Source organism: Osmia bicornis, chromosome 6 (genome assembly GCF_907164935.1).
Source record: "Osmia bicornis bicornis chromosome 6, iOsmBic2.1, whole genome shotgun sequence".
Taxonomy (NCBI): domain Eukaryota; kingdom Metazoa; phylum Arthropoda; class Insecta; order Hymenoptera; family Megachilidae; genus Osmia; species Osmia bicornis.
In genome coordinates this window covers 9,739,255-9,763,912 of record NC_060221.1, presented here as the reverse complement: position 1 = coordinate 9,763,912, position 24,658 = coordinate 9,739,255, and the positions used below count along the sequence as shown (strand labels likewise).

The window sequence follows — 24,658 nt, the reverse complement described above, 5'->3', positions numbered from 1 at the left end:
AATGTCATTTAATATTTTTTGACATAGTACATGGAAGGTTTAGAAGGGGACCTCCAGCAAAGTGGACCTGGGGTTGTAGCCCCCCTCAGAGCTCCCTTCAAGTAAATGATTAATTTCGAAACATAAAAAGGCTAACATAAAAGTATTATGGAGTAGTATTTATACCGTATCAATTCGAAGCTTAAAGTTTACTGTAAATAACTCAAAACCCTTCATTAATATTTTTAATACAAAATGGCTAGTTGTCGGTCGTACCATACAACCCAGATAGCACACGATGTCTTAAAGAGATCCATTTTACGACTATTTTAAGTCTGAACGTCTTACGACCTTACCTGGACGTCTTTACGATCTTTTGTCTCGAACATCGTAAGGACATCTGAAATTCATGTCTTTAAGACGTCTTAAAAACGTACGAAACGAACGTCGTATCTGAATATCTGGAATAAATATCTTTAAGATATTTTAACGATGTCTCTGTGACATTCGTACGACGTCTTTAAGACATCCTGTTTTCTAACATAGGATGTTTACAGGATGTATTTCAGGTATTCGCAGGATTTTCAGATGTCCATAAGACATCTGAATATCTGAGACAGATATCTTTAAGACGTTTTAACGATGTCTCTGTGCTATCTGGGAATGAAGTAAAGTGAAATTGTTTGTAATTATATATATTGTCTCTTTATGAATTTCAGTGCATGTATATATGAATACATACGAACCTCCAGAGTAAATTATAACATAATTTAAAAAATTAAATATATTTTAAAATACGTTTTACGTAATGAATATTATTATTTAACAAAGTTATAGCTGTTGAAAATTTTAACCCTCTAAACTAAATTTATGATCATCAATAATCACTAAGGTACTCAGTATGCTAAAATGAATAAGAATAATTTTACAAGAATCAATTAAAATATTATTTTATAAAAAAATGATGGACAATTTTCATTTCACTTGCAACAATTTAATACTACTTCCTTATTCCGCATGATTTCTTTTGATAATTATATGTGCAGAAGAACTTTTAACAGATTTTTTTTTGAATAAGAACATTATACAACAATGCAAATGTAAAATAGAAATTATAAAAAAATACGAAATTTATTTGGAAGTCAGCTGTATATATTGATTTGCTGCACTAATATATTACTAAACAATACGTTACTATACACAGTGTATAGTAATGAAAATATAAAAGTAACTCGTTCTTAACACACGTATTTAAATATCACAATCTGCAATACAGAACTAACCATAGAAACAATTTTAAAAATCCATCTCCAATTTCATCAGACAAATTTCAATTACATTTCTTAACTTAATGAAATGTTTCGAACAGAGAAACTGAAGTTGAATCACGAGATAACAACAAGCCAAGCCTACTTTATCAACAGAATCATCTGACAAAGATAAAAATATTATCCAAATGAAAAATGATGAGTATGTTTCGTTACACGTAATAGCAGAGAAAAAGAGTACGTAAACCTTCCGATGAAAAATGCCGTCAGCAATTTCGGCGAATGTCAGGCAAGGTGCCCTTGACTGACCTTTAAAACAGCGGCTCTCAGTTGGATGGTTTCGAAACAATCAACTGTACGATACGTTCAGAAATTTGCTTTGCCAGTGGTCGATATGTCGTTACTTCCCCTCCAACCACGTTCCATCATCCTTCTCGTTTTTAGGGTCCTGATCGTCAGCACGTGTATCCGCCAGTGTCGTAACGACCAAACAATCAAGTGCCACTTATTGAATTTATTTTTATGTCGATACACCGGTGATCATGTAACGGAACCGTGAACAAATAAAAATAAAACATACGATTGATACCACGTGTGGTTGAATCGCTTTTTAAATTGTATTTAACACCTGCGCATATATTTTCGAACGTATTTATGATTAACATCAGTTACTATTGAAATTAAACTTTTTAAGAGTAACAGAGCTCAAAACAATAATTACAATCTTTTAAGAATCAATGATATATTGATTACTATTAACTATTAATTATTAACTATTGATTATATCGATGAGCTATTCTGAGCAGTATACATAATACATATTTATAAAAATAAAACAAACATATGAGTACTCGAAATAACTTTCTGCGCACTAAACGAATACCGATATAAACGTATTTTTTGAATTCTTTTGTAATATGAAAAGTAGTTTATAATTCAAATGTTAGGGAATGCATTTATAAAAATAAAGTATAGCAATCGAAACTGTATGAAAAGAGAGAAAAAAAACTTCTTTTACGTTTACAATTTAGATATTAATATAATTTTATAAAAATCCTTCTAAAATCAAATATTTAAAATTGCATTTTGTTTGTTGAAATATCCCTGGCGCTTGGTTCTATATATACACACCTTACGCATGTTCCCTGAAATGGACAGTCATATAATCAAGGTTGAGAACCTTCACGGTTAAGGCTAATGCGCATGCGTCACTACCATTCCGGTTCAGACTTTGAAACCGACGAATACCCTAGGTTTACTTCAGTCGCTTTTCAACCAGCGAACGATACAACGTCCTTTGGTACGCGTTTTGGGTCAGGAATCACCTCATCAATATCAGGTAAGTTACGTTTGTACGTGCTGTTGAATGAATAATTCAATCAAAAAACTAAACAAAAATTGTCATGCATTCCCATGGATCAAGTTGATTCTTGAGAGATGAAAAATCAATGGGAAATACTGTCAGGAGCATTCGACCTACAATAAGATTCGACCTTGACTGACATTTAGTCGACACCCAATAGCTTCCTTGCTACTTTAAATTATATAAATTTACAATGATACTGATTCATATTTTTGTAATGTAATTCATAAACAAATTTTCAATGAAATAAATGTTTTCATTTGATGTGCATGGTTAAATACATACGAAAAGGTCAAGTTCAGGTCACGCGGATAGAAAAGTAATATCTTAGTTTTGAAAGATACATCTACTGTATTTAATGAAACAATAATTATGTACACGTTATTTAAATCGAATCTAAACTGATAAACTTCGTTTATCAAAATTAAATTGAAGCTTTAGTGTAAAAAGAAATGTATGCAGCAGCCGCATTGATTTTTTGCATTGAAAAAACCGCAGTTATTAAAATTAAGATGTTCAAATAAATATCGGAAGAATTCACTTTCGTCTAATAATACATCGGTCACGTGATTCCTTGACACATGATTCGTAGGAGAGGAAGAAATGCTTCACAGCACGATTAAAATAAATGTATTTCGAAAATTAGAGTTAACTCAACAATACTTTAATTTATTATACACAGAGTTATATGTTTATAATTATGTACCTTTATTTTTCTCAGAGCATAGAAACTTCTTAGTATCGTGTTATCAGTATAACCTTTAACCGATAAAGTATACCTGTCATAATATCAGAAACGCACATGCTTTTTTAAATATTTGAATACAGTTTTTTGAACATATTTATAATCAAAAGATCATAAGTATTTGCAAGTGCAAATAATCAACTAATCATACGAATAATTCTGTCTATTTAAAATCGTTCGATCCTAACCTTTATTATGCTTATCTACATAACCGACACGTGTATCATAACGTTTGTTACTTTAAATAAAATTTACATGGCTCCAAGTAATACATGCGATTAGCGTATAGCAGAAAAAAGAACACCCTTCAACGAATAGTCACACGTGTAGTATTTAAATTGCGTCTGAATTTTTGTTAGGTCTTCTCGATATCTATTTTAACTGTTGCTCAATGACGATTTAATTTTGTCGTCATCCATTGACTACGATCGGTGTTGCGATCAGTGATGTTCGTAGGTTAGAATTAGATCAGTTGTTTACAGGCATAGTTCAATGATGGCGAGAACTTATGCAATACTATACACGGAACATAGGTGTATGTACGTGACTGTGTACGTGCCTAGGATCATATTGACAGAAGAAAGGTGTCGTGTGTGTATGTACAACGAAAAATAGATAACCATGCACGTGTATGTACAATAGGATCAGGATGCATCTGCTGTTCACGCACACCAGTGTAGCCAGATCCACGTATACGTCATTCTCCCCTTCGTTTCATCATACGTTCTTTCGTTTCATAAATGCGAATAAAGTTTTGGCGTTCTACCAGCTTCCCAACATCTAACGTTACATGCGTTTCTGACGATCTCACGTTCGTATTTCGAATCATTAAGCTTAATTAACTCTTTGCTTTACGATCTCATATCAGTCGAGAATGCTAGAAAAGATATGAAAAAAGTAATAGATTAAAAATAGAAATTTGATACAAACGTAATCTGTGACTCCGGGTTACGAGGCAGGAGGTTAACGCACTCCAGATCTAGTAACATATTTGAAAACTTGCATAGTCATTCATCTTATGTTGCGATACATTGAGTTGACTTATCATATAAATGACAAATTCGATTTTTGTATATCGCATTTTTATATAGAAACCGGTTGCAGTTCGTATGCGGTACTAAACAAGTAGATTGGTATTTCTTAACGAGTTCAATACATGGTAACTTTCACTTCTCAAAAGTGTATTTCTAGTTTTCACCTAGATTTCTGAGAACTTACTTTCATCATTGAGGTTTCAATATTTACCTCTTACCTTTTAATATCATGGACTACTTGGATTATAAAATACAACATAATAAAAGTTTTTTTGAAACACTTTTAAATCTAATTTATAAAATTTTAAAATATAGTTTTAGATTATTTAATCATTAAAAGAGAATCGTAAAGCAAAGCATTTATGAAACATTATTTATCATTCACTACAACTGGCCCAGATAATAAATCCTATCGTTAAATTAATTGATTTAATTAAATAATACTGATAAGCGTATACTTTATTATTTGTATGAAAGTATTACATAGAGTTAAAATTAAATATATCATGTATTATACATAAATAACCATTTGTATTAACAATTTTACGTCTGTAAAATAGTGAAATATACTGAATATAAATAGTAACAATTCACCACATTTCATTTTTCTTCTTATTGTGCTTCTCTTTTTCTCATAAAATATTATAATTATGTTCTTGAAGTTTAATATTCTTTTACGCCCATTATCAATATATTTTTAAATTGTTAACATTCCCGCATGAAAAATGCGTTGTGCGCGCGTATCTACACACGATAAATGAAACCATAAATTGCTCACAAATAAGTATTTGATATGACAGAGAAAAAGGGAAAAAATAGAAAGATCGTAAATATAAATCTCCCCTAATAAAGTTCATACTATAGTAATCGCGATAAATTAATCCTTTATTAAACATTCAAGAGAAAAATAAAATTTTAGAATTCAATGTTATCTACAACAAATAACTTCCGTCTGACGAAACAGTTGTTTCACCTTTGAAACGCCTTGTGAAACACCTTTCACAAGAATATAACATACAATAATTCCAAATTTCAATTATACAATATGACAATCGATCACTGAGCACCATCACGTGTCACATTATCACGTTGACGTCACAGGGGTCATTGGTGATTAGCACTACGAATATACATATAATCAAATAACTACAAGAGAAAGTTAAAAAATGTTAAACAGTATCAATAATATATTAGCAAGTAAAAAGTTTAAACTGTAAAATGAAGCGATCATATTTTGAACAATTCCAGTTTTATAATGTATCATAATATGTACACTGTGATTTTTTCACTACGGCAGTTGATGTGTCAGCGTTCGATAGTTAACGCGTCACGAGCATTCTGACGTCACCTTTCAATTGAACCTCATCACGGAACTAGAATCTTGATTACACGATCGTACCCCATCTACTGTTTCGCATCCACTAATTATCTTTATTATCGAGTCGAGTAGCATACCGAGAATAAATCCCGTGAACTGTATCGCACACCGAGAGAGTTTGAGGTTATGTCAGCGGTCGTTCCCAGGTGTGCATTGCTGTGACGTTCACCTTGTTTGAATGCCACGAGTCAAATAAAGCGTACATGATCGCGCATGCGTGTTCACTTATCCATTACTGATTAAGGTTCGTTCACACCTACAGACATTGTACATATGTATGTATCAGACGTATAACTTGATCGACACACGTTGACTGTGTTTCAAATTTTGTATAGTTGTATAATTAATATAATTAATAGAAAGAGAAAACGAATTTTGAATAGCGTTAGTATTATATTAGTGATGTAAGATTGCTAAAATTGGAATTTTTTACAACATTTACTAATTATCTTTTTGTATTATTAGATACAAATTATAATTCAGGAATTAGTAACTTTTCAATGTATGATAAATAAAACTCTATCGATTATCTCGTATCTTCTATTATGTAGATTATATTACGTTAGGTTAAGTTTATTATTCTATTTTAGAAATTGTACAGTGTATTACTCGCTAAAAGTTGACATTTTAAATAACTATATTCTTGTATTTCTCAATAAAGTATGGTCCATTTACCCATTAGGTAATACATTATGATATGAGATTTGCATATTTAACGTTGCCATACAGATATGGCCCGTGTCAGCGCGACATTCTTACAAATGATATTTTGTTAGTGCTAGTTTAAAATTCTCTGTGCAAGAATCTCTTAGCTTCTCTATTTTTTTATTATGGAAATTGTGTCTGGCGCGTTTAGTGTCTGTAAGTATGAACGGACCTTTAACCGCAGCAAAATTATGCGGCTGTTATTGACCGTCCGCCGACAAGTTAGAGTCGCTGCGCAGATGACTTTTTTAGTGGCTGCGATCAGAGAATGTGTATACACTTTTTGCAAAACTGCTGGTAATTCAATGATATTTGTATTTCGTGAATATTCTAAAGTCGTTTGCTTTTGTCGATATATTTATTGCCACACAGGGGTCTCTGATGATCGCTGAATTTAATGCAGTGAACTCGTTATTGAGATAGTGATAATAGTCATGTGTAGTTTAGGACGTTAGAATTTCAATTTATTCAGATTATAAATATATCATTTTTTTTTTATCTAACTTAATATTAATTCTACTTAAAATCTTCTTGAATTTTTTCCTCTTTTATTTATTTAATCACAGTAAATCCACGATACCGGTCAACGGTGAGCTTTATGGTAGTTAATTTTTTAAGTAATTAAAACACCAGGAAAGGACACATATTCTGAACTAATATGAGACAGAAAATTGAAGCCTTAGTTTCTAAAATCAATTTCAAACGTCTTTGAAGATGCATATTATCATGTGTTTCTACTATCAATGCTTTAGGGAGAATGATTTTAGTAATTTTCTAATGAAAAATGGGGATTTTGAACAAGATTCTATAGTTATTGGATGTAATATGATAACTTGTTTAAAGAAAACAAGAAAAGAACTGAATGTTTTTCTTTTGCCACAAATCTTGCATATTTGCTTCTTTCAGGCTATAAAATTGCGTATGAATTGATATCACTATTTATAATGGAATGTTCTTCTTCTTATGATTTACATTACTTAATCTTTCCAAATTCTGAGAGATTCGTAAATGAAAATTTTCCATATCCCGTGAAATATTGAAATGTTTATCAACGAACGTTTCAAAGATTATAGCCTGTTTACGAGTTCTTACATGATTGTGCAAAAGACTAACACGAATAAAATATTTATCATCGTGATTGTTAAAACAAGAGGATAAGAATTACTATAACAATATTTCTTTGCTGTTCATAAACGATAAAATTTTTGAGATAAATATTGAAGAATTGAGATGAAAAACTTTATTCTGTATATAATGTTTTTTCTAAATTTTGAAAGAAATAGAAAATATGGAATAAACAGAATTTCAGATTTTTCAAAAGCACTGTAAGAATCATTATTATGAAAGATAATACGATTAATTGTTACAATAGAAAAAATATATATTTTTATATGAATCGTGTTTTTTCTTGGAGTAGAAAATTTTAATTTTTTAAATATTTTAAGATACTCAATGTGTTACATTCTATCTTATTTGAAAATATTAGAATTTAAAATATGTTTAATTTTGCTACGTCACTACTTTTAGAAAATAGATTTAAAATAGTTTTAAAAAATTAAAAATTTAAAAGATGTGATAAATACAAAATTTTAATTTATATTTCAAATGAAACAGAGAAAATACCATTTGCATTACTAGAATTTTTTCTAGAGTGGATCAGAACCGTTAGAAATTAAAAAATGTTGTACTTCCAGAATTTCAGGCATCTGAAAATTTGAAATTCTGGAAATCTCGAATTTTAGAAATCCGGGAGTTTAGTAATTTGGTAATTTGAAATTTGAAAAATTTGAAAGTAAAAAATTTTTGAATTCTGGAATTTTGTAATCTTAAAATTGTAGAATGGTGAAGGTCCATATTTTTAGGACGGGACCAGTCCAGATTTTTGGGGGAGCCAAGTCCACCCTGACCCCTACATAATTATGTCAATGATACCACTTAAAAAAATAACAGCTCGTATTATCGAATACTTGTACATCTTGTTAAATCAAGTATTTTTATACGGCAATAAATCAGATAATTAAGAGTTCTATTTCTGATGTTCCACTTGAGTACATAATCGAACAGAGTTAATTAACGAGTACTTTTGACCGATCTCAAATGAGCTTATTTTAGACGAGGAGAACACTGTGTTTATAAGCTCGTAAAGTTGTAAACGTTTGAAGGATATTGAAAGATTCGTTTGATTTAATGAAACGAAGACTTTATTCTGGCTGGGTGGGTACGAGATACCGATTGCTTAGACGCCAAGATACGGGTCAATGAATCGCAATTTATTGATAACATAATAACGGCAAGGGGTGGTACTTTTCATTATGAAACGAGGTTGCATTTTTCAGATATGTATATGCAGTATCCGTCTCCTTGGTAAACAGCCTTATCACGCCCTGTCGTGATGACTTACTGAACGGTATTTACATACGATTGCAAAAATTACGTTATCGCCTTAAAACACCGAGACCGCATTCAAAACGGAGTCGGAGAAAAATTTGAATTACAATACGTAAATTACACTTGTGATTAAAAAACTGACGAATGCTGGGTCAAATACTTTATTCTCGTGTTAATCGAATTCACTAAGTTTCAAATTACCAGATTTGGGCCCAGGATGTAGGTTTAAATCTCGTCACCCCTCAACGATGAGTAGATTTATCCAATTCGGTTTGAACGTGTTAATTTCACATCCAAAATTAAAATGAAAATTTCAATTTTTTATGTTTGATGCAAGATTTAATATATGTATATTATATGTATATATTTAACTGGAAGTATCTTTATTAAAAATTTTCAGTTGGATTTTCTAAATAATTTTTTGTACAACATGGGCTAATATCCACTAAATACTTGATAATATTTAAATCAGAAGTTCCTTGTTTATTTTAAGGTAGTTTATTTAAGAAAGATTACGTGTTTGAAAAATTTATTGGAATTACCAAGGGATTGAATGACTTGTTAAACATTTCTTGATAATCATTATTCATTTTTATTAATTTAATTATAGTTACTTTCAAATGTTTAACCTTTATGAAACATTGAATCTATTTTATATTGAGTTGAAACTGTGATATTTGTATAGATAAAGAATAATAATTTCTTAATTATACAATAAATTTACATTTACCAGTATAATTTAATAACCTAAACTATCCAGTAAAATAAATATCTAATATTTCTTTACGGATATAAAAACAAAAATTTTATTATTGCTTCATCCAATACTGAGGGTTAAGACATCACGCGTGATGGCTTAACCAATAATTCTAATTTAGTCCAATTCTCATGTTATTTTTGGTGCTCATCGAAGCCGTGACATCAAAATCTTCGAAACATTATGTACGAATGGATGCTTTTATTTGCAATATTCAAACGCCGTTTCTTTTAAGTTTGAAATATACAGAAATCACACAGTACTGAAATTATTTATGTAAAACAGAGTATATATTTTATATAGAATATATGATTATACAAAGCAAGAGCGGATTATGATTTCTGGGGCCCGTAGCTACGAAGCCTTTGACCTCCTTGGTTCATAACCTTGGTTTAAAAATTGAAATTTTTTCTAAATAAGATTAAAAAAAATTTAATCGTAAAGAAAAAAGGCAATAATAGAAAAAAGATTTCATTCAATATTTTTTAGCCGCCCATAGACATTCCCTTATTTCGAGACTGATATAAAGATAACGAATATTCGATTTATGAAAATTGTGTTGGATTCATAAATACTTTACAGTTTATACCTAAAAGTATTTAAATAATGGCATTAAATTTAACAAAAAACACAAGTACGACATAATTGATATTAACTTATTCCATTTTAGCTACAATTGTAAATGTGAGGTGATTTTCTAATGTTTGTATATTTTATATAACTATGTGCTCTCTTTCAAATACGTATTTTTTATATGAATAATTACTATGCTTTGTTTACATTTGTGTCGTAACGTAGCGTCGTTCGAATTAAGGACAAAATTGATTGAATAAGTAATAAATAATGAAGATAGATATTATGTAAATTGAATAAAATATATAGGTTCCATTGGTGTGACCATAAACTTTATTTTTATGTTATGTAAATGTTAGCCATTGATGGTAGTTTGTAAGCCCATAAACAATTTCTCCTTAATAATATTCATGTATTCAAATGTTTATTTTTTAATATTTATGATATATTTATGTATCATTATTTATGTATAATATTTATTTATTAAGTCTAAGAAGTTTGTGGAATATATTTATTATGTGTTAAAACACAGTTTTGAGATTTAAAGACAAAATTATAAAAATAAATAGTATTATTAACTTTATTTGCTTGAAGGTTATTAATAAGCTTTTTAATACTATTAATAGTTGACAGAAAATTGACTAACATACCTTTGATTTAAAAATTAGATATGTTATAATTAGAGGGAAATTAAAAATTAAAATTGCTGCTTTTAATGCTCATTTATTATTAAATTTTAAAGTGGTAGTGCTCATTAATGTCAATTGTGAGTGATAAGTACTATGTTCAGAAGAAATTGTTTATGTAATTATGAACTAAAACTAATGATTAATACTTTCAAAATATAAATAACACGAAATTCATATAATCCTTGTTTATACGAAGCAGGAAATTCAGAGATGATGCATCTGAATAATAATGTCAGTAACTTTATAAATACTACAGTTCCAACGCCTTTCTATGAAAAACATTCTCAAACCATCAAGGATCCTTCACGAAACTTTACAGTGGATGTGATGAATTGTTCCTTGAATGCTTTATGAGATCTTCACTCTTGTCATCTACTTTTTACTTGTCATAACTCATATTTGTTTTCATCATTCCATATTTTTCTTCTTCAAAACAATATTTCTGTTTGTATCATACATTTTTGTTAGCATTTCTTCTTATTTGTTTTAGTAATCATCTATTTATATATAGATTTTCAGTACTTTAATTAAAAATACGCGTTTGTTTTATAATTTTTATAGTATATTTAATCTTTTCTCGTTTTTTCATTTTCTATTAATTTTGGAATTAAGCTCATCACTTCTGCATTTTTCAAAACTAATACACACTAAATATCGTTTATAAATAAAAAAAATTGTATCTTTTGATATTTTATATTTTTAAACCATTCTACAATTACTTGCAACGTTACAGTATTTGTACTTATACTTTTCTAATTTTTAGCATTATGAGCTTATTCTGTAAATAATCTTAACAAGATTAGATTAATTTAATATATTTAAACTGTTCTTGTATTTATTAGTAATTAAATAGTAATTAAAATAGTAATTGAGCACACGTAATGCTACAGGCACCGAATTAATTTGTACATCTAATATTAGAAAGATTATGCTTTCCATTTAACATAAATAAATTTTGGTTAATTATTTTTATTATTATATTGATGCAAATAATTGAAAACCGAGTATAACGTAGGGTGAACACCCTTTATATTGAGGTTGATTTTAAGCAATTGACTCGCGTCGCGCTGTGTTGAACGCGTTAATTGGATCCTGTTCGTTCCTTCAAATGAAATTCTGCGACGTGGAAAGTTTTTCATAGTTGCAGAGTAGATGTTATTCGTGTTACACTAAACTATTTTATTTGAAACATGATTGACAAATATGTCGGAAAAATTCTAACATTTCGTTATTGTTAGAAGAACATGACCATTAAAACATTCATTTGAATAGGTCTATCTGGTCCGTTTTACGCCAAGTGTGAGGTAACGAAATGAATTTTAAGCATGGATTGCGCACGCTGTCGCGTGTCTAAAATATTACGTTCTACGTGTAGGTATGTGTGTACATGTGTACATAAAGCGAAATTTCATGCGAAATGGAAATTGCGTAAATTATTCAAACATAGTTAGATGTTCTTGTGGTTTTTCAGTAAATTCGTAAAATAAATACACGTATTCTACGTTCACCGACGATTGCGCGATATTTGTCTACCACCTCAATTTACCCTTGCGATGGTTCTACAGTCTCACAAGAATGTACTTGCAATATTTGCTTGAGACAAGCATTCATAGATGATTTGAAAATTATTTCAAGTATCAAAATAAATTTCAAATATTCTATCAATTTACAGTGTTCATTATAGAGTTCAAAAATTCCCCGCTAATTGACTTAACTCTATATAACGTTCTGCGTATGCGCAGGGAATTAGTATTGTATGGGATGACTTTTTTGCTTAGAGCATAGACAAGAGAATAAAAAAACTTGTTTTAGCTAATGAGAGATTGGAAAATTAAAGACTATCTTTAATTTAACTAGATAGGGTTCAGAGTAGGGGTCCCAAAAGTGGGGATCAGCACCCTCATCATTCTAAACTTTCAAAATTCCAAAATTTAGAAGTTAAAAGTATCCCAATTCAAAAATTCCAGAATTTCAGAAGTAAAAAATTTCAGAATTCAGACATCTCAAAATTGTAAAAATCCATTCAAAAATTTCTAAATTCTTAATGTACCTGGTCCACCCTAGAATAAAATCCTAGTTACGCCAATGATTTTCCCCAAACTATTTGTATTCATCCAAAACCTTATAGACCTGTAGTATTCAGAGTCATAAATTCACGTCCCCTTCAAACTTGTTCAAGAGAAAATTGTCTTCTTTAGCTATTGAGATTTTTCAAAAGTTTGACATGTACTTTACAAATGTCGTCTCGCAACAAAAACTATCTCGTCCAGTACAAAGAAAGATACGTGGCTTGCTGGCTACGCCATTGCAACAAAAGGTTCAATCAATTACGGATACGTGCGATCTACTTACGTGGCTTTTTCACTGAAACTTCAGCGACAGAAACTTGCTTCCGCCTCCGTGAAATTTTCAGGCCTTCCAGTCCCTAGTGAGCAGCTTCTTTATCATTTACGCGGCCAAAAAGCTTTCACCTACACGCCTTTCTGCCATATTTCTCCCGAATCGTGACTTTCATTTCCATGCATTCTTCAAGAGTACCCTCCATCGCACGGGGGAATCGTAAATGCTTTCTAAAATAAAAGGAGACGTTTTCTATGTTACCCATTCAGAGACGCACTTGAGGGAAAGGAAAACGTGGGAGCTTTAAAGCGTTTTGTTCACGTCAGCCCTTTTGCGTGCCTTTGTACATCTACAGATTCGTAAGAAATTTTTCACAAATTTGCTTCGCGATCATCTAATAGGTGCACAACCTTTGGGCTCCCACACGGTTAATAGGAACACCAAAGATAATAATTCTGCAAAATCATAATGTCCACCTCTTCGATTATCACTATAGTCTAGTGATAAGGCGCTAACTATCTCTTATGAACGTGCAAACCGATAAATGCTTGGGTCAGAATAGCTAGTATCTAATAGTACTGTATAAGGGCGGACTGAAACTTAAATGTTTCTGGAGAGAATAATGACATGACGGACCCTAATTGTAATCAATTGAATTTTCATGAAATCCTGATGGCCAATTCATCCCTGGTGCTAACTACTCTAATGGTAGCACCCTATAAATAGCTAACTAGAAGCTAAGAATCTTTGTTTGTGAATTTCTTTCTTATTTTGCAAAATTATTACTTTTGAGGCATTTTGCAAAATATCCCAATTGGTGTTAAAAGTCTTAGGACTTTTATATCATACAGCCTTTTAAAAGCTAAAATATTTATAAACTTTGAAAGATCTAAAAAAAGATAGCTTTTCTATTCTTAACTCTAGGTATTATCCAGAATTCTAAAGTACTCACTATAGTCCTTACTTACAAGAGCACTTCTCATTTGGCTCACTCAGATTTTAATGAGCTTTTGCATATGATTATACGGCATATTATTATTATACGGTTTTGGGTGTAGGCAATCAATAATAATTTAAAAGATATTTAATGTTAGAACGCCGATAGTACCTTATGTGTACTTACTATTTTATAAAGAAAGACAGACTGTTGTTAGTTAGACAATAAAAGAAAGCTGTTTTCTTTGAAGAGTCATTTTTTGGAGTCGAAAAAAGAGTACAGAAAAGAGTACACTTAACTTAACCTAAAAAAATAATAATGCTACTGATTGGTGTAACTAACAATAAGTAGGATGTAACTAACTATGGGCTTGTCCCTCTTTCCAAACGTGGAGTGGTCCTCTCACCATTCTAAGATTTTAGGATTCTAAAATTCTAACCGATTGATTTATGTTAAACAAACCCTATGAGTATCTTTTAAACTATTGACCTTCTATATTCAATAATGTGATCTATCAATATGTAAAAGTTGATTAAAATTTGAGTCAGTTGCGAGACTCTCATTATCAGAGATGGGTTACAAATAAATGAAATCTATCGATAAACAGAATCTAACTTGCAGAACAAATGGATCGCAGAAGATTAATTACCTGTTCTGTTAGGAGTAAGTTTTCTTTGCTGGAAAAAAATTAACCTTCATTAGAATAATAGTGTACCTAGGACAATTGTCGCAGAACAGAGCAAACAACACCATTCACGTAACTTTACGTGACTTCGAACTACCAACCAGCTACAACTTCCATCGTGCCTTCATTTACCTAACAAGTTGCCTAAACGTTCCCTTAATTCTGCGTACCGTGCCAAAACCCTTTAGATTATTTACGGAACATCGTCGATTCCTCTCATTGTGGCTAATTTTCTAACAGGCAGGCATGTTTGTTATTCGTTTATCAGATGATTGAGAAACTAGGGAAAACTCAATCAGAAGTTAGGCAAATTGTGATAATCAATCTCTGATCGATCGAGCGAAATTTACTTTATTCTACGTAATCGGCCGAGTGATCAGAGATTGCTATGTAAATGGCAGAGTTCGCAATGATCGCATTGACGAACGAAAAAGGTTAGACTACTGTGTATAAAAATGATTTATTTAAACGATTATGCAGAAAACGAGATGCGTTCAGTTGAAGCTGATTCTGTGCTCCTGATCTCAGATCCTGCAATGTCTACGGTTCTAACACTTTGGTTATTGTCTTCTTTTAGCACTGACATGTCTAGTCTATATAAATATGTTATTAATACAAATGGGTTAGAATAGGTCAGGATTGTGGGGGTATGGAATTGTGTTTCTTTTTTTTGTTATAGTGCTATAAGTGTTGGGTCGAGTAGGAGGAAGGTCTATAAGGGGCAGTATATATTTATAGAAGTATAGTTTGCGTTACATACGATTCATGGATAGCAATAATTGTAATGTTTAAGAGGACAAGAAAGTGTAAGAGCAAAAGTTTTATGTAATCTCATACAAAGGGCATTGAGCAAACTACTGTTTTTGTCTATAAATTGAAGCTTTCACTGCTCAGTTTGTTGCAATACTCATTATTTTACACTTTTCGGTTCTCGGCTTTCTAATGAACCTAGTTGCAACGGTAGAGGATCGTTATGAAGATTCTGAAGTAAGTGCTGCACTGTCCTCAATGCCTTATCAGAGGCATCATCCAACTCGGTGGGTAGCCCCTTCAAAGCGATGTTATTTCTGAAAGACAGTGAGACATCGAGCCACGTCATCTCCAAACTATTCCTCTCTAACTCCATCGCTAGCCAATAGTTTTGTAACGTCGAATCGTCAGTTATCGTCGTTCCAGCTGAGCCATTACGATTAAATCGAAAAGGCAAATAGCGCAGCGCAACGGCTATCTCGGTGCCGCGTCGAAGATAGGTGGTTGGTAACAGGCATCCTTAGGAGTACGGCGGAACGTCTACCCCCGGCGACACGAGTACGGATCTCGCGTGGCGATGCCGATGTCTCAGGTCACGAATTCAGGGTGCGCAGGGGAATAATACAGGCGTAGTCTCGAGAACGTCTGCGCGTGCTGCATTGCGGCTAGCCCACTCCCTAGTTCCACGCTGTATGGGCGGCAGGCAGCGCCGATGGCGGAAGACAGGGTGGTTTGGTAGCTGGGACGGAGCGAGACAGCGGTAGGGAAAGAGACCGACAGGGAAATAGGAAGAGAGTCGTCAGGTAAAAGAAGAGAGGGAGAGGATGCTGGTGTGGGTGAAACAATGCGAGTAGAGGGAGATCCGAAGAAAGGGTAGAGACAGAGAGGGAAAGACACTCGTATAAAGAAGGGTGGTGGAGACAGAGGCGAAGGGGGATAGAAAAGAGAGGAGAGAGAGAAAGAGAGAGAGAGTGTAGCAACTACCCCCCTGTTTTGCAGTTACGACACTGCACTGCAGCCAGGTACCCCTGCCGCCTCTTGGACGGGGCGAACTGGCCGGATAAAACCAGTCGTCGTCTCGTGCTCGTACGGGACACGCGACCCGGCGCTGTTTTCTTTTCGACGAGCCGCAAAGATGTAGTTGAAACGGCAAACAGGGTCCTCTCGGCTGGACCCAACCGTTACCAGCGTAGCCGAGGGAACGTTGTGTCGCAGCGAATCGGTTTACTTTTTTGCCTTCGCCCTTTTATCTATCTAAATCTCTCGTATATTGTCAGTGATATTAAGAGATGGTACAACTATTATATCGTAAAGCGTATACTAAATTCACTCCAGATACCAGAACCTATATTTAGCGGACTGAGTAACACCAAAGAAACGTATTATTCTCGTTGTTATTATTCTTATTATTAACGTTACTATTATTACCGTCATTATATTTATTAACACTGTATATACGTGTGCCGTGATACGCGAGTCGTGAAATCAGCTTTGTTTACGATCAACGCTGCATCATTTGGTGAAAAGGTAAGACAGTAGAGGGATTCGAAAACCGATAATCATCCTTGTTTCCCTTTTCTAAGTTCCTTTGATTCACTCGTACGTAGATATTTACGTAGATATACCCTGCATCCGTTCTGGAAGATGATGAATTGCTACTTTGCACGATACCTTTCTACGCAACCCTTTGCCGCCTAATCCTTTACGAACGTTTCTAAAATCTTCCTATTCTCTAATAAATGTTGCATTTCGTTTTAACCCTCGGACGGCGTACCATGGAGAAAGCCCTAATTTTAATTTAATTTTATATTTTACATTATTTTCATTTCCTAAGTTTTACACTGTTCCTTTCAAAATTATTTTTGCAATATATTCTTGCAATATTCACTTTAGTTTAATGCCCTTGTATATGTTTCATAAATTTGGGTCTCGATTGACCCAGACCCCACTGTTCAAGGGTTAACTAGCTCTATGTTGAAGCTGGTAATATGATAAATATATATATATTTTATGTGAAATTTCTTTCTTTCTCCTTGTATATTATTGATTTTCAGAAAGATAAAGATATTAAAGAAATAACAGAAAGATCGTCTTTCTAGAATATGGTTCTGTTTTGTAGGAAGGAAAAAAAGCTATTGTTTGATTAAAAAATTAATATCCGAAAGTATCTAAACCGATGAAGTTCTTGATTGTTTCGTGATTCTTCGATGTTCGTTCGGGCGCATTAAAACTAGAGTACCATTAGCGACGCCGTATCAATTTAGCAAGTCATTATCGTTATCGTGATTACCATCGACGTGACACGAAAGAGACTCATTATTGCCGTTATTGTATCCTGAGAACGGTATCGCATCGTCGGTCTATGGTTGGCGTTGGAAGATGAGTTAAGGATACTGTTAATCGTCGGCCAGCCTTTCATCGATTTTAACTTCCCTATCCATCCTTCCCGCCTTTTTGCAACCCCCTGAATCCGCTGGTTCGAAACCAACTGACTGAACCGGATTTTTCTTAAGGAATAAAGACCTCCGTTAGTCGATCAGTTATAACGTCGTTATAAGATTCGAGTTGAGCTGCTACCGGTTTCGTTAGCCTTCATTTTATTCTATTTGCAAGGAAGAAACGTTTTATCTTGCAGCTGACACTGCATTAACACACGAGTTGGTACATCTTTTGTGGTATGAATAATTCTATACAGTGAATGCTTTGTGCCTGATTTCATATGTGACTGATTTTATAATTCTAGGTTATTGAATTATAATTTGATAAATTTTTACAGTGAACATTCGAACTGTATATAATTTTGTATTTATTCAGGTTAAGGAATAGTTGATATTTTGGCTTCATTGTCTTTAGGTTATTAGTTATGATACCTTTTGAGCTAGTTTTGAATCTATTTATAAAAATATTTTTCCATATATTTCATACTTTATCAAGTGTTTTATAGTTGAAAATTTTATCAATATAGTAACAGTTTGATGAAAAAGATTCACAATGAGTCAGAAATCAAATATTACCATTAACAACCTAACTGTATTAAGGTTGAACTATTAATTGTTTTTTAAGCTGAAATAGTTTAGATAAACAAATCGAGTTTTTCTGTTACTCTGTATTAATATATAAATAATCTTCTCCAACGTTATATATTACATGTAAATTCTTTTCTATCTTCAAACAAAATCAAAGTTTTATTCAAAGGAACCGAAAGGCTTTAACGATCAAAATATTCTCCATTATTATCGATGACCTTTCGCCATTGTTCTGGCAGTTTACGAATTTCGTTGGGATAGAAATACGGTGGTTTCGAATCAATAAATTCGTCCAGACATTTTTGGATATCGTCAATTCAATTGAACCATATATCTATCAGGTGCTGTAATAGAGATTTTAATAAATGATAATTTAAAAGGGCCATGTAGACTCTTTTACCCTTATATGTCACACACAAGAATGAATTAGAACAGTGACAGATCGGATTAAGGTTGCTGGGACTCTGGGGCTATCAAACCTTCAGGAGCTCTTTGGTTGAAATTGAAAGCTATTTTAAATAAAATTAAATAACATTTAATTGTAAAGAGAGAAAAGCAATAGTAAACAAAATTTCATTCAATATTTTTTTATCTAATAAGTGGAAGACTTAAAAGGGGGCCCTTAAAGTGAGGCCGGGGGAGTAGCTCCCCTCAGACCTTCCCTTAATCCAACGCTGGGTATTGGTTAATCCTCAAACGGCGAACCATGAAGAAAGCCACGATTTTAATTTAATTTTGTGTTTCATATGAAACTCTTTCGTTAAAAAGTCATAAATTCAACTTTAGGATAAAATCCTAGTACATACTTTGTAAGTTTGGCTCACAATTGACCTAGGCCTCGCTGTTCAAAAGTTAAGTTTTTTTACATTTTGCCTGAATCGAAGAAAGCCTAGATTGCACGCGATCAGTTAGTAAATTAATTTTTATAGTTTCTCAAAAAATCTCAAGTGATTTAATCCAATTTTAATAAAAGCTATTCCGTTATAAACGGTACGTTAATACTTTTGTGAGCCACTGTATGTATTTGCATAAATACCCGCAGTCTAATTATTATCAATATAGAGGTGTTTGTCACAGTTCCGCACGAATAGTAGAAAATCAATTCGTGCATCAGGTAAATTTCATGTTAATTGAGATTGTAACGTAATTATGATAATTTGCAGTCTATGTACACGCGTGTTCCGGTGCTTGTTTACGATCGCTGTTGAATGGAGACTTTCACTGCATCCGTTTTATCGATCTTGTAACTCCCGTCTGCATCGTGTAATTTATAACATTCTGGTGTATGTCGCATGCTGAATGAAAGTAGAAATTCTACGTAAATAAACGAATAAAATAAGGTATGACTTATTTTTCTGCTGGTAACTGAAGTATAATGACGTTAAATAATCATATTGAGTTTATTGCCTTAATTATTTGGCTAGGTAAAATCATTTTTTTTGTGTCCTTAAATTTCAATAAGACTTAGGATTTTTACTTAAACGTAGGAATTTAACATTAAAACACAGATAGAAATGTTAAAGGATAATTATTATCTTGATTTAAAAGCCTCATTAATAAGGAATATTAATTCATTAATTTCCAGAGACCGGAAACATGTTATTTTTAATATAATAGTTTCTATGTATTATAAATTAAAATACAAGTAAACGGGTAGTTAAAGTGATTACTTATTTATATCACTACAAGTATTTATTAATAAAAGTAGGTATAGCAAATAGGCAACTTTATAAAAATAGCTGGTACAAATACGTAGTAGAGAAAAAGCAAAAAATTATAACCATGAAAGGTTTTTATCGATGACCGTCATTAGGAATTTAATAAGGTTAAATAACTAATTCTTGAACAGCGGAATTTAAAAAAATCAAGACCCAAACCTACAAAACATGTACAAGGATATTAACCTAAAGTTGAATATATAATTTTTAAACAAAACAAGAATAATTTTAAAGGAACACTGTAAAATTTAAAAAATGAAAATAATATGAAATACAAAATTAAATTAAAATTTGAGCTCTCTCTATGGCTCGCCGTCCGAGGATTAAGGAACAAAACACTCTAAATACACCATTAAAATTACACTGATAATGTAAAATAGAATAGTGTTAAAAAGTTAATCCTTAATATTTTCAGTGATTCATTGTGTGTTTGACTAGATATGACTTTTTGTACTCTGGCGGTCAAAGCGTTAAGGGTTACAAGTGTCCTCCACTCGATTTTGATGAAATTCAAATACGATGCAATGCCTACTCGAAAAACTGTTCGACACATTTTTTTTAGCGATAAAGGGCCACTGGTATTTTTTTTATATTGAGAGAATGAAAATAGGCTTTAATGTTAAAAGAATAAATCATGTTCGCGAAATATCTAATTTTGCACATTTTAACACCGAGCTTTCGTAACATCATGTTGTATAATAAAAGTAATCGCTTTAAGTCAAAGGAAATCAATTTATGATAATTTCGTAGTAGGTATAGGTGTAAAGATTTATGACTTATCGCATTACATAATTTTTAACATCATATTTCATAAGTATTTCATTTATCGTCACATCGAAGGACAATGTATCTTTCAATAAAATTTATTTTATGGAATTACTTTCTTTACGCAATTAAAGTTCTTAAACAATTTCTTATTTCTCTGTATTTAATACAAAAGTACTATTTAAAATTCATTCTATTCTATTATCTATCAGAAGTTATTTTCCATTCAAAATTTAATAAATACTTTATCTTTTTATTGTCCAAAACATTAATCCATATATAACTAATCAAAATGTCGACGGTTGTTCTATACAATTTCGTGTTGATATTTTTCCAAAACTCATTAATTTTCTCTTTTGTCACAAACTAAGTATTGTTTTGTTAATTTGGACGAAGACATGACTTGCAACTACAAACTACTGTGACGTTAAAATTGATTACCAGTTTGTGGTTACGCATATTGATCATTATGAATTTCTCCAAATTTATCGTTTTCGTTTCCATAATTAACGAAATGCTATTTTATAAATAAATATACGTAGAATGGAAATCATCCAAAATTTAATGGGCACTATAAACAAATGTAGCAGATTTCCTTATAACACTTTTCCCCTTTTTAGGCGGGGATCTACTGTTTAATTACTTGTTTATAATGCAAAAAGATATGTTATGCAATTTTCTATAAAATGATGTCCTGCATAATAGAACTTTTTTGTACATGAATAACTTAGAATAGAGTACTAGACGCGTGAACAAATTTGGGGGAGGGGGGGTACAATTTAATATAATTTTATAATTAAATGAAAAATTTAAAACGTCTTAAATAGCATTAATATCATAATAATTACGCAAGGTAGCAAGTAGAAAGTTTAAATTGAACAATGAAGCGATTGCATTCTAAATACTTGCAATTATAACGCACCGTAATAAATAAATACACCATATTCCTAACTTTTTATATTTCATTTAAGTATATTTTATTTCATATAGGTATTTTAGTATTACAATTGTAGAATAAACATATGAACATGTTTGAAACCAATCTAGGGCTAGGGGGATCAGAAAAGTCAATTGACACCCCTATTAAGAAATTAGAAAACTCTTTTTTCTAAGAAATAGAATATTTTCAGAAACTGTTATTTTCTGATTTTGATTTCTATAAAAATCATTATCTAGAAAACGGATGTGAACGTAAAATTCTTCGAAGAATAGGGATCTTTAGGGATTTTAAAATAGATATCGTAATAGGTACATAATAAAATTGTTAATGTCAAAGTAGAGATAGGTATTTTATTATTAACATAGAAATCTATAGAGATTTTAAAATATTCTCATAGAAATATAATATGTTTTTTAACCTCAAGGTGGAAATGGGTATCCTATTATTAACATAAGGCTTAAAAAAGAAACTATCATTCTTAGGTCAAGATATGAAGATTAAATGATGAACGAGTTAGAAATCTACGACTGATAATTATTATCTTTTTTTTATTACAAGGAATACGATTATAAGGGAATAATTTTATATCTCACAAAGAGACATGTATCATTAGTTAAGTCTTTTATTCCTGTACTCAGACGGGCTGTCAAACTCCCATAAAGTCGACCAGTTATCAAGAAGCTACCCCTTATAAGCTCCATTTACACAGACGAACACCTATGAGACTTTTTACGACACTCTTGATAATTTGTCTTACCACCTGCCTTCGTAAATTTATTCTTCAAATGTTATCTCGCGGATGAAGATTAATGTTCACTATATTGCACCTTACACTCTAGTAAGATAAATTGACTTCCATTTACGGTTGGAGTGTCTTCTAGCAATGAAGACACAGTATACGAGATGTTTTTCATTTTGTCGTGCAACAAGAGTATTGGGTGCACTGATTAAGGTCCATTGGAAAACACTTCCAACGCTTTTAGTACCCTGCTTTGCTTTTTTGGGCCGAGAATTTTTGTTTAACGGAATATTTTTCGTGTTTAAGAGAATACTTTTTACGTTGTGCTGAATATTTGTTGCATATGACGTAACGCTTTTTTAATTAGATGGAATACTTTGAATAGAATACTGTTAATTTCACACATTAGACTAGATAATTCTCGTACTTCCTTGGTTATTTTTGTTATTGATCAAAATATTTTTCACATTAGGCATGTTAGTGTTTGGGTGTTTGATTGAATACTTTTCGTGTTTTGCGCATTGGCGTAAGTAGGAATAATTTTGAGGTGGATCAGGTCCACATAATAGTAGAAGAATATTAGAATTTTTTAATATTTTAATCTTAGTATTTTAGAGCCTTAGTGTCTTAGAATTTTAGAATTTAAGAACTTTAGGATCTTATAATTTTTAAATAGTGAGGGGGCCAGTCCACGTGGGGGGGGGGGGGGGGTGCTTACCCTCTACTTACTTAGTTAATTTTAGTAATTTTCTAATTTTTTAACACGTCGAGTGTCACAATAAGGATGAATATACAAAGTAGAATATACGTATTATGATTATGATGTAGGCTGATAAAGTTACATTTATTTAATCTAAAACTAAAAGTACAATATTAATGCTACTAAGAATTTTGTTTTCTTTTTATAATAATTCGATTGTATTATATTTGCTGATTACCGATGATTTTTACGACTCATTAATTAACACATTAACTGCCATATCGGTCAAAGATAACCAGCAGAGCAAATTCAGTATTTATCAACTGATTATAAATAGAAGAAAGAAAGAAATGTTTAATAACAGTAATGTTACATTAATTAGAAAGTTAAGATTTAATTCTGAACATTATAATTTAACAAGGTAATTAAAATAAATTGAAGGAGGACAGTAGGAAATTTCTAAACATGAGTATATACATAATTGTACTAATAATTGGAAATAGAATTCAGTCATCAGATTAGAAAATTAATCCCATAATAATCTATATTATCGCGTGCCGTCTTATCTATGACTGATTCTGTTGTGCCATTCGACATGTCAAATTAACGTTGATCAATTGAATTAAAAAAATAAAGAAACGTCAGTGTTATTTTTTTAACAGGTGACAAAAGCTATAAAATGAGTTCTATGAATGAAGTCAATTTATTTGATAAAGATTATCAATTATTTATCTTTGAAGTTATAATTGAATAATGGATATCTTTAAATTAATTCTATCATCGTTTAGATAAAGTAATTATTAATTACAAGATAAAGTAACTTTTATTGCTAACCGAAGCTGTTATCTGCCAAAATTCAATATTTGCTAAAATTATTTGGAAAATTATAATTTTTTACAGAATTATTTATTAGTATTCCGTAAATTACAATGCTCTATTCAAGTAAACATCACTGAAATGAATAATTTTTTATCCTAGTAGCATTAAATTTTTTATTTCTCTGCAGTAGAATTTGACCAGTTTTGAAGTAAAATGTTCAAGAAAGTCGTGAATACATAAATCTTATCAGCTGAGTGAAATTTCAGAAGTCTTAATTAAGAGATTATAAACCGAAAAGGATGTAAGAACACTTGGTTTCTTTGCAGAGCTCTTCCACTGGTTTGCTGAAACCTTTTTTTA

The 24,658-nt window shown here is 31.6% G+C and overlaps 2 protein-coding genes across 4 annotated transcripts in view; one reads left to right on the top strand and one right to left on the bottom strand.

Annotated features, from left to right (window-relative positions):
- LOC114877526 (gamma-aminobutyric acid receptor alpha-like) overlaps window positions 1-13,792 on the bottom strand; it is a 130,398-nt gene extending 116,606 nt beyond the window's left edge. Inside the window, exon 1 of the mRNA XM_046286293.1 lies at window positions 13,232-13,792. The gene's annotated coding sequence lies outside the window, so the exon portion shown is untranslated. The remainder of the gene's footprint in view (window positions 1-13,231) is intronic.
- LOC114880964 (fructose-bisphosphate aldolase) overlaps window positions 2,482-24,658 on the top strand; it is a 28,621-nt gene continuing 6,444 nt past the window's right edge. For 2 of the 3 annotated variants that reach the window (XM_029197522.2, XM_029197520.2), the window contains exon 1: window positions 2,482-2,586. The gene's annotated coding sequence lies outside the window, so the exon portion shown is untranslated. Of the gene's footprint in view, window positions 2,587-16,679; window positions 17,119-24,658 lie in introns of those variants that run through there. The other variant, XM_029197521.2, reaches the window with a different exon arrangement.